This window comes from Anabrus simplex, chromosome 5, assembly GCF_040414725.1.
Source record: "Anabrus simplex isolate iqAnaSimp1 chromosome 5, ASM4041472v1, whole genome shotgun sequence".
NCBI classification, from domain to species: Eukaryota; Metazoa; Arthropoda; class Insecta; order Orthoptera; family Tettigoniidae; genus Anabrus; species Anabrus simplex.
The window spans coordinates 322,075,986-322,089,805 of record NC_090269.1 but is presented as its reverse complement, the minus strand read 5'-3'; the positions used below and the strand labels follow the sequence as shown (position 1 = coordinate 322,089,805).

The 13,820-nt window shown below is 36.3% G+C and overlaps 1 protein-coding gene across 8 annotated transcripts in view; it reads left to right on the top strand.

Moving 5' to 3' along the window:
* The window catches only part of LOC136874046 (uncharacterized), a 616,846-nt gene that overhangs the window by 275,262 nt on the left and 327,764 nt on the right, over positions 1 to 13,820 (top strand). The window lies entirely within an intron of this gene.

Genomic DNA, 13,820 nt, shown 5'->3' with positions numbered 1-13,820 from the left:
TTTGAAAAGTACACCAATGAAATAGTACGTAAACGTATGACATTGTGGTAAGTTGCCTTGTTTTCTACCATTTAAAAAATATTTAATAGTGCCTTTCCGCAAGGCGAGTGAAACGGCCTCCGACGTAAGCGGCGCGCTGTGACGTCACGATCCAGTACCGCATGCAGCTCTACCAGCCGCTGTGCATCAGCCGTTGCTAAAAGCCGATTGTTTATTATTCATGATCGCGAATAACTTCGAAATGACAGAAGAAAAGTTCAAAACAGCACAGTCAGACAATCTACCATGTGTAGATGTCATCATTCTTGAAAAAGAGTGACTTTTGTGGCTGCAGAAATTCGCGGATGAAAGCAAGTTTGTAAGTGGCGTCTTTTATATACGTGCAATGTACTGTAACCCATAGTATTAGAATAACAACGAACCTGGATAGATATCACATCACTTTCAACATTTCTTTCTAGATTGATTCCCATATTAAAGAATAACATTACATTTTCAGGCTTTCAGCATTAGTAAAGTAAGAAATCGGATTTCAGCACTGACATAAACATATAGGTAGCATTATAGTACTAGTCCGCCTCTGTGGTGTAGTGGTTAATGTGATTAGCTCCCACTCCCAGAGGCCCGGTTTCGATTCCCGGCTCTGCCATGAAAGGTGAAAACAAATAGTACTAGGGCTGGAACGGGGTCTACTCAGCCTCGGGAGGTCAACTGAGTAGAGGGGTTTCGAATCCCATCTCAGCCATCCTCGAAGTGGTTTTTCGTATTTTCCTACTTCTCCTCCAGGCACCTAAGGCCACGGCCGTTTCCTTCCCTCTTCCTTGTCTATCCCTTCCGATCCTCGCATCCTCCAACAAGGCCCCCTGTTGAGCATAGCAGGTGAGGCCGCCTGGGCGAGGTAATGGCCCTCCTCACCAGTTTCATCACCATACCCAAAGTCTCACATTCCAGGACACTGCCCTTGAAGCGGTAGAGGTGAAATCCCTCGCTGAGTCCGAGAGAAAACCAACCCTGAAGGACAAACTGATTAAGAAAAAAAAGAAGGAAAGAAAGAAAGAAAGAAAGATCATAGTACTATAGGGTTATAATCTATCATTCCCAGAAAAATATATATTTATTGTTGGGACAACTGGCCTACCCACTTCTGGTGCCCATGAAAGAGAAACTTTAAATATCTTTGTGGAGGAAAAAAGTTAAACATGATAAAGATACATATGACTTCATCTAATTTTCACAAGTCGGACCGAGTGGTTCAGACGATTGAGATGCTGTCCTGATCCCAACTTGGCAGGTTCGATCCTGGTTCAGTCCGGTGGTTTTTGAAGGTGCTCAAATACGTCAGCCTCGTGTCTGTAGATTTACTGGCACGTAAAAGAACTCCTGCAGGACTAAATTCCTGCACACCGGCGTCTCCGAAAACCGTAGAAGTACTTAGCGGGGCGTAAAGCCAATAACATTAATTACATTTGGCTTTTAACAAGCTGAGCATATCAGGCAAGAAAAGTGTCTGGTGACATTTTAGTCGTTCAATACAGGAATGTCTTTGGGTACTGTGACTTTTACCTTTTTTTCCCTGCTATTTGCTTTACTTCACACCGTCACATATCGGTCTTATGACGACGATGGGAAAGGAAAGGCCTAGGAATGGGAATGAAGCGGCCGTGGCCTTAGGTACAGCCTCAGCATTTGCCTGGTGTGAAAATGGGAAACCACGGAAAACCATCTTCAGGGCTTCGAAACCCACTATCTCCGGGATGCGAGCTCACAGCTGTGCGCTCCTAACCGCACGGCCAACTCACCCGGTATTTTTACCCTTCGGTTTATTGACTTGGCTTGTATAACCTAAAACTTAGGCTAAGTTGAATAATATTTTAAAAACCAACATCACTATTTTCACCTGTGTGCAATTATGTTATTTATTTCATTAATATTATGATAATTATTATAACTGAGCATTGTTAACTTATAAGACCCCAACAGACAAGCGTTGGTTTTGTGTAAAGTTACACATTTGTTAAATTCACGTTGTTTCCTTTCATGATGTACACGCCTATTTTTTGTTATATTAGTATATAGAGTATTTAGATATAGCCTAAATTTCTTGACAAATTAAGCTCTTCAATAAAGACATAAATAACTGTCACATGCCAAGATGAATTGCTAGAATTAGAGCTGTCAAAATGGTTTTTAACCCCTTTGATTTATTATCTTGACATGGATCACCCAAAACATAGGTTAGGTTTGGAGAATACTTTAATAAACAGTGCATTAATTAATGCACTGTTTATTACTTTCATATTCCAAGATGTAATTGAAACATCTAACCTTTACCACTCGTCTATCGGGTGAGGCCCGACATTACGATATTCCCGTTCCGGTCGCATGTCGGGCGAGACCCGACATGACATTTTATCGCCCACCGCTCGTCTGCCGTTTCTTAGCCGACAAAATAAACGATGCTATACTATACTGCCATCTTTTGATTCAGCGTGGAACTTTGTAGAATCCAGATATTATTTGACAATCAGTCAATAATCTGTTATTTAGAGGGCAGTGTAACTGTCAGCTGTCCACTCACGCGCACGAAAGGTCGAGCGATAGTAAACAATCATGGTCGCCATGTGCTCTTATAGTCATATATAGTTTAATGTTCAATGTTGTATATGTCGGGTAACACACAAATACACAGTATTTTCGCACCTCTTCACCTTCCTTGTACCCTGAAAGTGAACTGGCGATGTTCGGCTTGTGTACCGTAACCCAACATGTGCCTGATGCTGACGGCTGGCACAATTATAAATCAACTGATCCCGATTTCAAGAAATCGCCGTTTAGCCTAAAATCTACCGTGAGGTATGAAACCAGAGACTGAATAGAGTTTTTAAATTGCTTTTGAAACCAGAGACTGAATAGAGTTTTTAAATTGCTTTTTACCGATAATTTGTTCATTGAAATAATTAACGAATCCAATCGGTATGCGATAACGATAGTAATAGTAATAATAATAATAATAATAATAATAATAATAATAATAATAATAATAATGATAATGCAAAATAATTTGTCTTAAATTGCACACATTGCTTTTATTTGCTCCAGTATAGCTTACTTAAAATCTGCATAGCATAAATTCATCATTTAGAAGCAAATGCTACCTCCAAAATCGTGAAAGATGAATACAGGTCATATAAGATAAACATTCACATTTAAAATGCGAGTAGTAGAGACAACACAGAGAACTTTAATTCGAGGTGTAAGGGTTAAATAAAGCATCATACTTTAAAATTTCAAGTTTTACCACTAGAACAGCTGACATGGAAAAGTGATTGAAAATTCAAACAAATTTATCTTACGTTAAAATCTTCAAAAAAATAAACTGTAGACTTTTCCGATATATCGCCAGCATTTCTCCGGCTCGCGAAAATCCATTTCCCCCTAGTTTTAGCGTCTTCGGAACATTTATAAACAATTTGTTCGGGATGGTTTGCGATGTGCTGTTGCACATCGGAACTCTACACCGTTTATAAGTTTTCTGCCTCACTGTCTGCGCAGGATTCATTTTAAGTCTAAAATTTACCACTCAGATTATTATCCAATGTATAGACCTCGAATTTAACCATACTAGACGCGAAGTGTATCCTGCTTCTCACAGCACACTATGTGTTGTTTCGTCTGCTAATTCAGTCAACCTGTACGATGACGTCAAACCAATGAGATCGCGTACTTGCGTCACGTGACAGTTTTGTACATTGATTTAGATTTTTATCATGTTTGGAGTTATTATTTGTACATTCTGATCACATTTTTGAATTCTGCATGAAATTTTGAATCAGATTAGCATATTTTTAATTAAATCCTCGGATCATGCATGTTCCCTATTGTGTTTTAAAACTTATATACTAAAGTACATATTTAAAATATTTAGAAGCATCTATGGTGAAATACTTTTGTAATAACACTAGGTGGCATGAATAAAAAGTCAGTGTTTGTAACAATCTTCAGGCATTTGTGAGAAGAATACTCATTAAAATTCGCGTCTGCAGTGATGTTAAAAACCTTGTTTTCTAATAAACATACTTTAAACCTAAAGCGTCTATGGTGAGGGACTTATTTTTTTTTTTTAAACACTTGTGCTTGAATAAACGTCTATGTCATTGTATATAAAACTGTGTATTATCCTTCAGTTACAGCACGAGCCCTAACTGACACATCCGTTATTACGAGCGATTAAGCATGTGGTGTTTTTTTCCGTTACCGATAATTATGCACCCCAGCGATAATGTTGCTTGCGATCGATCACTTTCGGTATCGTTTCCTCACTATGTTCACTAGCAAGCTCTCTCCTCGACATTCGAAGGAGATGTCAGAGTCGGTTAGTGATACCCGTTGACTGCTGTTCCGTAAAGAAAATTTGAAAAGAAAGAGTATAACACGTTTTCGTAATAAATGAATAATAACTTGGCCGATAGCAGTTGCTAACTCGTTAAAAATAAAGGCTGAAATAAACAATCTCTTTTAATTTTAATGTTATACACCGAAATTAAGTAAGAATGTGAAACTCTCATGATATGGCAGAGTATATCACTGATTTCAGAGGATGGTTTATATTTTTTTTGCGTGTACTTAAATTTCGGAAAGGCTATTGCCATGGAAATTTGTAGTGAGGACGTTATCATTTCCTTACATGCGTCTGAAATGTTTTTATGATACATATACGGTTAGGTTAGCCTACACCATTGGTAGAAGATTATTGCAGTATTTGCCACAAAAGCCTCTGCAATGATACTGTATTTCTCCGATTCCAAGAGGACGGTTTTTTCTCAGAATGTCATGTGAAAAATCAAGGGTGTCTTGCATTTGCGGCCTAATGCTAATGAACACCACACTGGCAATGACTGCAGCAACCACACTGCTTCTCCCCTCCCCCCGTGCGCGCGCGCGCGCACACACGCACACACACACACACACACACACACACACACACACACACACACACACCCTCATTTACAATAACATCTCTAGCCGTGGCAACCGGTTGTACAGTGCCTCTTTGTAACGTCACTCTATATTTGGGAAATGCTGTATTTACGTGAATAATCCCTGCATATTTTTAAAAGAATTTTGAGGCACGAAATTGGGGTGCGGGTTTTATTTGCATCAAGATTGCCGATACACTCCTGGCTCACCTAGTTTTCGATGCTGAGTGTAGATTTACGCTTTGTGCAACCGTAGATGGAAGAAAACTGTCCCCATATGTCATATTTAAACGGAAAACAATTTAGACTTTTAATTCTAAACTGACTTTACATTTTTTTTAAATAGTACCATATTTTACAGAGTAATGTAAATTCAAAATTTCTCTGCATCCCGATAGAACGCGTCTTCTGGAACGTGCAGGGGTAGCTTTCAGCACTTTCACTCATTTCGGTGTGTCTATAGTGTGTTTCATAGTTGAAAATAGAGTGAAATCTTAATTCTTTTGTATTCAGCGCTTTAAGGAACGCCACAATATGACGTAGCAGGCAGTACACGGAAAAGCAGAATCCGCGAAAACTGGCGAGGGTTGACATTTCTGAATTACAAGATGGCTGTTTATTCAAAATCACATAATTGGAAGTCCAATTTCGGTATTACAAAGATTTCGAATTAATGAGGTTTTACCGTATCGCGAAACTAACATCAAATTTTGCCAGTGTGTCTATTTCAAGTGTTACATTGCATGAAAAGAATTTTCCACCACTGGTCGTGTTACTGTCCAGTGAAAAGAGACCACGTGTGAGAAGTGTTTTAGACGTGGAGTGTAACAAACTTGTAAGTAATTTAGGAGAGGATTCTAGTGATGCATGGGACAACGAATCTTTCTATCTACAGGGAATCGAGCCTATTGCAAGTTCAGATTAATGTACTACCTGTCACGTAAGTAGGCCTACTTGCTCATTTTCATGGAAAATATATTTGATAGCAGTGATAATGTATTTTTATCATCTCAGGCAGGGCAGCTATATCCGTAAATTTACATGTTTATATTTAAAGATAAAAATTTCATTGTTCCGTATTGAAAGTATTAACGTTAAAAATTAAATAATTGAAAAAGAGGTTCAACCTATTCAATACATAAAAGAAAGGAATGTAGTGATTACATTCTTATTTAATAGTGATTAGAAATGGGACCGGTTTCGACCCTAGTCCAGATCATCGTCAGCCGTTCAAAACATAAAAAACAAGAAAAACAATGCATATGAAAAAGAATAAGTGAACTCTGGATCGGTATAAGATGAAATATAAATTGATGATGGGGGTAGAAATTGTGAGTCACTTAAAAGAAAACAGTACGTAATATTATGAAAGGTACTACGGCACACGCAATGATAAGTAAAGTCACTCAATGTTTATGAATAGTGGAGAACAGTCAAATGGGTCAGTTTTTACACTCTGTCAGGTACAAAAGTCACAACACTATCGAACAACATATGAAGATCCATAAATATTTTGAAGCCGCAGGCTAATAGATTTACAGAAGCAAACTGCCAGCTCTCGGTGATCAGCGCGGCACATCCAAGGTCATGCGCTGTGGTCTCGAACGCCAAAGTAGATTGGAGAATATCCTGAAGGTCCAGTATTTGCCTCGGTTGCGGGAAGTTAAGTATGTATATATAGAAATATACAACAACGCAATTCAGTATAATTGAATGAGTAATTGTGCTCCTGCTGAGTTCTTGGAAAACAGTTGACTTGAAAAAACAACTGTAAAGAGAAAAAAAAATGTAGTAAAATGCGCAATATCGGAAAACATATATGCACAGTGCGCTATTTTTTAAATTGAAAAAATTTAGGTCATGATTGAAGTAGTCGAAGTTGGCGCAAGACAAGAGTTAAAATTTGAATGAGGAGAACCGAAATGAAGGTAGTGTTTTTTTTTTTTAAATAGAAAAGGTAGAATAAATTAATACCGGTAGAGGAAGAGTGATAGCGAAATAAGAGAAGAATAAAGGAAATTGAAGATAAATAGTGTTGAAGAAGGATAAGATAGGGAAATGAAAGAGGGGTAGTTTAGGGTGGGTTAGGAGGGTGGGTTATTGGAGGTAGAAAATGTGAGTGGGAACTTTGTAAGGCATGGAAAATAGAATTGGGGTTTTGGAATTTAGAATTTTTGAGAAGAAGAATTAGGAAGTCGAAAAGGATGTTGGGTTTTTCAGAAATGTCGTTTAAATTGAAATTAGTGTTGAAGTACTGGTCAAGGTGGATAAAGCAATTTTCAGTTATGTTTAAGAGGGGGCCTTTGTTAATGATCTTAAGTATTTTCATGTCATTTTCAATACTGGTGAAACTATGCTTTGAGTCTTGTATGTGCTGTCCTATGGCAGAGAATCTGTTGTATTTAATGGCGTTGACATGTTCAGAGTACCTGATATTGAAGTTGCGGCCAGTTTGTCCGACGTAGGAGGAATTGCAGTTGTTGCATTTGAATCCGTATACACCAGATTTAGAAAAAGCATTAGATTTATTTAGAGATTTATAGTTGTGTAAGATATCAAGATTTCTATTGTTAGTTCTAAAAGAAATTTTCATATTATGTTTTAAAAAAATATTAGTTATTTTATAAGCAGCCTGAGTGAAAGTGAAGGTGGAAAAAGCAGTTGGTTTTATTGTGTCTTTAGATAAAGTGGTTTTTGGACGGTGTTTGAATTTGTTGATGATGCGGTTTATGAAGGAGTTGTTAAAGCCATTGAATTTAGCGATGTTGCGGATGGTGTTTAATTCGTTATTTAAATCTTTTTTGGACATACGGGTGTTGAAGGCACGAAAAATTAAGCTGTTACAAGTAGCACGTTTATGAGCTTGAGGGTGCGAAGAATCTTGTCGTATTGTGGTTGCTGTTTGGGTTGGTTTTCTGAAAATTTTGTAAGATAAAGAAGAAGGATGTCTAGTGATAGTTAGGTCTAGAAAATTAAGAGTTTGGTTGTGTTCTGATTCGAGGGTGAATTTAATGTTAGAGTCTAAGTTGTTGAGATGAAGAAGTGTAGAGGCTGCGTTGGTTGATTCTTCATTTAAGATTACTAATGTGTCGTCGAAATATCTGGCCCAAAAGAGGATGTTGGAGAAATTATTATTATTATTATTATTATTATTATTATTATTATTATTATTATTATTATTATTATTATTATTAATTTTTGTGTTTTCTAAGAAGTCGAGGTAAATTTCAGCAAGAATGCCAGAGGCTGGTGAGCCCATAGCCAAGCCATCTTGTTGATAAATGGTGTTGTCAAAGGTAAAATAATTATTGTTCAGAACTAATTTTAAAATAGACATGAAGTCTTGAATTTCAAGTTTACTTAGGTTACTGAATTTGTTTAGGTTGTTGTTTATAATGGGGAATAATTTTGAAATTGGAATACTAGGGTACATGTTTACAATGTCAAAAGAATGGAGAGAGAAATTTGGTTGGATTTCAAAATTCATTAATTTGTTGATTAGGTCAGAAGTGTTTTTGAAAGATTTGTTGGATAAAAATCAATAATTTTTTAGTAAAAATGCTTGGATGAATTTAGAAGTGTTGTATAGGGGACTGGGTCTGTAATTGATAATAGGACGGATGGGAATGTTAGTTTTGTGAATTTTAGGGAGGGCTTTGGCAGTGGGTAGTCCTGGGTTCATGTTTATTCATTTAGTTTTTTCTTGATCTGTGAGGAGAAAGGAAGCGTTTTTTAAAGTATGTTTGAGTAGGCGTTGGATTTTTGTGGTTGGGTCTTTTTTTACTATAGAAAAAGAAGGGTCACTGAAAAAAATTTTGGTTTTATCTAAGTAGTCAGTTTTTTCCATTATGACAGTAGTGTTGCCTTTATCAGATTTGGTGATAATGAGATTATTGTCATTGATTTTCTTTTTAAGATCTGAAATGATTTTATTATCATTAATTAAATTATTATTATTATTATTATTATTATTATTATTATTATTATTATTATTATTATTATTATTAAGAGAAATGTTTTTGTTATTGTTAATGAAGATTTTTTCGAGTTTTCTTTTTACTTCATATCTGATTTCATCTTGTTCATCTATTGGCATTTTGTTAATGGCTATTTCAGATTCAATAATTAAATTGGTGGCTGCATTGAAAGTGTTGAGATTGGGCCAATTGTGTTTGAGGCCCTTCGAAAGAATTGAGTTTTCAACATCACTCAGAGTTGTTTTAGATAGATTTACAATGGGAGGATGGAATTGTTCAATAGTTTTGGAGGGTGTGTGGAGGTTCTTAAACTGAAATTTATGTGAAGAAGAGTTGTTCTTAAGAATTTTGAGTTTTTTCTCTAGGGTTTGTTGTTTAATTGACAGTACATGAAATAATTTATTGTCTACTTGAGTTAGGAAGAGGTTCTATTGTGCACTCGGGAGAAGATTAGCAATTTCTAGATATGTTTCGTATAATCTGTTGTTTAAAAATGATTTTTTCTTGTATAAGAAACGGATTTCGTTTTTTAACCAAATTTTGTTGGTTATTCTTTGGGTTTTTAACATGTGAGGAGAAGAAATGTTTTTTCTGGTACAACTTTGAAGAAATTTGGGGGTAAGATTGTAGGATATGCATTGTTTCCGGAAGTCGATGTCTTTTCCTAATTTAGCGATCTTGATCTTAAGGCCCATGTAAGAGAAGGCCTTTTGTTTAGCTTGGTTAGCTTGTGCATTTAAAGATAAAAATTTCATTGTTCCGTATTGAAAGTATTAACGTTAAAAATTAAATAATTGAAAAAGAGGTTCAACCTATTCAATACATAAAAGAAAGGAATGTAGTGATTACATTCTTATTTAATAGTGATTAGAAATGGGACCGGTTTCGACCCTAGTCCAGGTCATCGTCAGCCGTTCAAAACATAAAAAACAAGAAAAACAATGCATATGAAAAAGAATAAGTGAACTCTGGATCGGTATAAGATGAAATATAAATTGATGATGGGGGTAGAAATTGTGAGTCACTTAAAATAAAACAGTACGTAATATTATGAAAGGTAGTACGGCACACGCAATGATAAGTAAAGTCACTCAATGTTTATGAATAGTGGAGAACAGTCAAATGGGTCAGTTTGTACACTCTGTCAGGTACAAAGTCACAACACTATCGAACAACATATGAAGATCCATAAATATTTTGAAGTCGCAGGCGAATAGATTTATAGAAGCAAACTGCCAGCTCTCGGTGATATCAGCGCAGCACATCCAAGGTCATGCGCTGTGGTCTCGAACGCCAAAGTAGATTGGAGAATATTCTGAAGGTCCAGTATTTGCCTCGGTTGCGGGAAGTTAAGTACGTATATATAGAAATATACAACGCAATTCAGTATAATTGAATGAGTAATTGTGCTCCTGCTGAGTTCTTGGAAAACAGTTGACTTGAAAAAACAATTGTAAAGAGAAATAAAATGTAGTAAAAAGCGCAGTATCGGAAAACAAATGAAAACATATATGCACAGTGCGCTATTTTTTAAATTGAAAAAATTTAGGTCATGATTGAAGTAGTCGAAGTTGGCGCAAGACAAGAGTTAAAATTTGAATGAGGAGAACCGAAGTGAAGGTAGTATTTTTTTTTTTTTAAATAGAAAAGGTAGAATAAATTAATACCCCTCTTTCATTTCCCTATCTTATCCTTCTTCAACACTATTTATCTTCAATTTCCTTTATTCTTCTCTTATTTCACTATCACTCTTCCTCTACCGGTATTAATTTATTCTACCTTTTCTATTAAAAAAAAAAAAAACACTACCTTCATTTCGGTTCTCCTCATTCAAATTTTAACTCTTGTCTTGCGCCAACTTCGACTACTTCAACCATGACCTAAATTTTTTCAATTTAAAAAATAGCGCACTGTGCATATATGTTTTCATTTGTTTTCCGATATTGCGCTTTTTACGACATTTTTTTTCTCTTTACAATTGTTTTTTCAAGTCAACTGTTTTCCAAGAACTCAGCAGGAGCACAATTACTTGTTCAATTATACTGAATTGCGTTGTATATTTCTATATATACGTACTTAACTTCCCGCAACCGAGGCAAATACTGGACCTTCAGGATATTCTCCAATCTACTTTGGCGTTCGAGACCACAGCGCATGATCTTGGATGTGCCGCGCTGATCACCGAGAGCTGGCAGTTTGCTTCTGTAAATCTATTAGCCTGCGGCTTCAAAATATTTATGGATCTTCATATGTTGTTCGATAGTGTTGTGACTTTTGTACCTGACAGAGTGTAAAAACTGACCCATTTGACTGTTCTCCACTATTCATAAACATTGATTGACTTTACTTATCATTGTGTGTGCCGTAGTACCTTTCATAATATTACGTACTGTTTTCTTTTAAGTGACTCACAATTTCTACCCCCATCATCAATTTATATTTCATCTTATACCGATCCAGAGTTCACTTATTCTTTTTCATATGCATTGTTTTTCTTGTTTTTTATGTTTTGAACGGCTGATGATGACCTGGACTAGGGTCGAAACCGGTCCCATTTCTAATCACTATTAAATAAGAATGTAATCACCACATTCCTTTCTTTTATGTATTGAATAGGTTGAACCTCTTTTTCAATTATTTAATTTTTAACATGTTTATATTTGCGTAAGGACCACGTGGACGTCGCGGAGTGATACGAAATGTTCATTATGCCTACGTTACTCTTTCTATGGACGGAATTTTAGTTCATTTAATTTTTTTTTTCCATAATGTGCCTTCCTAAAATGAGCGTGTGGGGATTATTCGGGTAAATACAGTAGTTAAGATAGAGTGACGTTCTATTAGCCTCTACAAAAAACGTTTCTCAAATCTGCAGAATGGCATGAAAACATGCAAACCTTCGAATTCTTAGAAAGGCACAGCTACTCAGTAGCAGAGTTATAACATATCTACTGTACCTGACGCTTAGTAAAATGAAGTTTTATAAACAGCAGAGTTATTTTCATTATGGCGTGTCGTATTGTAAAGACACATGGAACAGAAATTTCTGGCAAATTTTCAATGGGTTCTCGTCGATATAATGAGGCCAATTTTCAGTTAATTGTTATTAAACACTTGGAAATGTAGAATAATTGTGCAGCCACAAGAAGATACTTCATAGGCCTAACTAATATTCTGCGCCAGCGTGCAAAAATTGCGTACTAAAAAAAAAAAAAAGCAGCAGCATTCAGGGGCCCGCAACAAGGACACTTTGAAGAAGTCGATGATGAAATTGTGACATGTGCATGAAAAGCGCAATGGCGGAATGGCCCGTACCGCAGCGCAATAAACTCGTTCGTTGACCTTCAACGCCCGCGATTAGGCCTATACATCGCTAGCCACTGAAGTGGTTTGAACCCGGCAAGCGAGACGGGCATGTACATAACAGAGTTTTATATTAAGCAAGAATATTTCCTGATGGATCGTCATATTGTAGAGACACGTGGAATAGGTATTGCTGGTAAATTTTCAATGATTTCTCTTCGATATTATGATGCCAAATTTAGTGATATTATGATGCCAATTTTAAGTTAATGATTATTAAAGCCGCGGAAATAAAATTGTTCAGCCGCAAAGAAGAAAATACGGCAAAACTAAAGGTCTTATTTTATGGTAAAATAAAACTGTTGATTTCGGTGTTAAAGCTGACACTATTTCGGTAGGTATTTTGTGAGATAATTTATCATACTGATCAATGTTTCATGTGATATCTTCCTTATAGTTTGGGGTGTAAATCTAACTCATTTTGTGATTAAGGATTTTAAAATGAACTCTTGTAATGTGTTAAATTGTTATTAAATCTTAGAACAACGAAATATACAAAATGTTATAGAAATAAATACCAGTATGTACATCAATGATGCCTCGAAATGACGTTAGGTGATCTGCCCTGTAATACAAATTTATGCATAGCGTACATTTTGTTGCATTTTGAATTACTTGTCTGGAAAATACAAACTAAGCATGGTTTCAATATTATCAGGATGCAGAATTGTGTGACAGTCAAAAAGTATCTTTGTGTGAGCAGGGAATCCCCTTTCGTTGACTACATTAGACATCAGAAACCATAATGTATGCAAACACTTGGATGCAAATTCACTGTGGTCTTCTATCAAACCTCCTAAAACTTCACTAACAATGTCTTCTTTCTTCTTCTGTACCAGATGTGCTTTCACTGCATTTTGCAAAGCCATATAGCCCTGGAAGATGTTCATGGATATGCTGGTGCTGCCCAACCAGGGATGAGTAGCTCAGACGGTTATGGTGCTCTCTTTCTGAGCCCAGGTTGGCAGGTTCAACCGATGGTATTTGAAGGTGCTCAAATATGTCAGCCCCGTTACACTACTTTTACTGGACCGTAAAGGAGCTCCTACTGGACAACATTTCGGCATCGTGGCGTCTCCTAAAACCGTAAAAGTAGTTAGTGGGACAAAAACAATAACATTATTACTACTCAGCCAGGCGATTTATTTACAGTAGTCCTACTAACACCGTCGTATTTTACAATCCATGTCCTCATGACAGGATTATCCAGTTTTTCTATAGGAATGCTGGCTTGGATGAGTGCTTTTGTTGTGTATTACAAACTCTCACTTCTCAACTTCTTTGCGATGTGTAAGGTATCACCGATTATTATTTGTCGCTCATTTGCTTCATTCTTCTTCCTTTTGTGTGTTTCTTAGTCTCTGCAATGTTTATCGCACGTGTCTTTTTGTTTCCACGTAATACGAACATTACAGTATTTACACTTGGAATCTTTCTTGCAGCATCAGATACATAGAATGCCTCGTTGTTGTATTCCTCAGCCCTCGAAATATTGCTGTGACTT